Raw genomic sequence first — 2,324 nt, 5'->3', positions numbered from 1 at the left:
ACATACATTGTTAAGGCCATCTCAACTGGTACAGTCCCAATTAATTAGGCCTCTGGCTTCCAGAAATTGGTTTAAATTTTAATAATAAAGTAATATGAAATTCAGTTGAAAGTGCAGAAGAATATGTTTGAAATATTTTAGTAAGACATAAAAATACTATGATAGTTAAAAGTAAATGATAAATTTGAAAAATCTTGGGTGAAGTAATATGGTACATCCTAGGATACAATCCTAGCATGGTGTGTGTCTGTGTACCCCTCACTGAATTCATCATTATTTGAAATAATTTCAATGATCAATAAACTCACTACAAACTATCATAAAAATACATCATGGTTAGCATTTTACTTAAAAGCTGATGATCTTAAATAAGAAAATAACAAGACCATGTTCTCTATTTTATTTTAAGCTCTCTGAGTGTAGCAGTGAAATATAGCAGTCAAATGTTAAGATTTTTGGCTTTCTTTATTATTTGTTTGAAATAAATTAATGTTCTATTCAAATAGAATATTCTATCTCCAATAATAAACATTTTATGAAAGTAAGTGATAGGATTTTAGTTTACTAAATACAAAAGATGACACATATTTTGACTAGATTTATATTTCATACCATTTTATTATGGAGCATCTGAAACATACGCAAACTAAATATAGAAGCATAATACTATCATCCCCTAATTTCAACAAACATAAAGACTGAATTGCTTTCTCCAAGTTTGAATTTTATGTTTAAGGTAAAATGTACATATGTTTAAATGCACAAATAAAGATTCTGAATTTGAGCTTGGAGTATACAGAAGAATCTTTACTTATGTATCCTATAGCACTGTAAATATACAGAATCTTTCCATAATGTTACAGCATCCTCTTGTGTTCCTTCTCAGTCAATTCCTGACCCCTTTCAACACCTATCAACAATTGACCTGATATTTTCAGCACATACTCTGTGTGTGTGTGTGTGTATGTATGTTCTTAGGATTTCATATAAATCATTTTGGTAACTAAGCAATTATTGGCTCAGCATAATATCTATGCTGTTGCATGTATAAGTAATCAATTTGCCTGAATCAGCAAATAACATTTCATTATGTAAACATTCTAAGATTAATTTTTCTATTCATTTATTGATGGATCTTTGTGTTATTTCCACTTTGGGACAATTATGGATAAAGTTGCTATGAATATTCTTGTACATGTCTCATGTGAACATATGCTTTCATTTGTTTAGGAATAAGCTTCGTGGAGTTCAATTATTACATGTAATGATTGGTATGTGCATTAACACATTTATAAAAAATGATGATTTATTTCCAATGTTTTGATCTTTTCAATGGATTCAATATAGCAGAATCCATCGTTCTACATCCTTGTCAAAATTTGGATTTGATGTTGTTATGCTTTTTAATTTCAGCAAGTCTTTCGAATGTGTGATATTATGTCATTATACATGTTAGGCACAATTAATGAAACACCATGATTTTGATAATTTTAATGTCATTTGTGTATTTTTCTTTACCAAGTATTATTTTAGGTTTCTTTTCTTCTTTTTGCATAGATTGTTCTTTTTTTTACATTTTAGTTGTAAGCATACTTACATATTCTTGGGAAAAATTGTTTTTCAAAAATAGAGATGATGAATATTTCCTCCCAGTCTGTGAATTGTATATTCATTTTATTAATTACACATCTTTCAAATTGGTAACATATAGCAAGATATTTTTATGGTTCTTGTTTTTATATCCCGACTAGGAATCCATTACTTTCCACTGTGTTGTATAGATACTCTCCTTTGTTTACTCTTTAAATGCTGGAATTTGGACTGTGCACAGTGGCTTACACCTGTAATCTGAGCAATTTGGGAGGCCAAGGCATGTGGATTGCTGAATTCAGGAATTCTGGACCAGCCTGGGCAACATGGCAAAATCTCATCTCTACAAAAAAGTACAAAAATTAGCCAGGTGTGGTGGCAGGACCCTGTAATCCCAGCTATTGGGGAAAGGGAGGTGGGAGAATCACTTGAGCTTGGAGGCGTTAGGCTGAAGTCATGTGTGATTGTGCCACTGGACTCCAGCCTGGGCAACAGAGCTGTCTCAAAAAACAGAACAAAACAAAATTTTAATTTGAAGTATTTAAAAATGTAGATATAACTCAAAAATGTAATTACTATTTTGCACGTATTGTGATGTTGGAATGAAGGTTTTTTTTTTTTTTTTTTTTTTTTTTTTTTTTTTTTAGTAGAAGTATATTCAGTTTCACTAGTACCATTGCTGGAATTGAATCTATCTTCACTGAAATACTATATAGGTTTCTTTATAAATATTA

The sequence above is a fragment of the Macaca thibetana genome, chromosome 14 (assembly GCF_024542745.1).
Source record: "Macaca thibetana thibetana isolate TM-01 chromosome 14, ASM2454274v1, whole genome shotgun sequence".
Taxonomy (NCBI): Eukaryota; Metazoa; Chordata; class Mammalia; order Primates; family Cercopithecidae; genus Macaca; species Macaca thibetana.
This window is presented reverse-complemented; position numbering follows the sequence as displayed.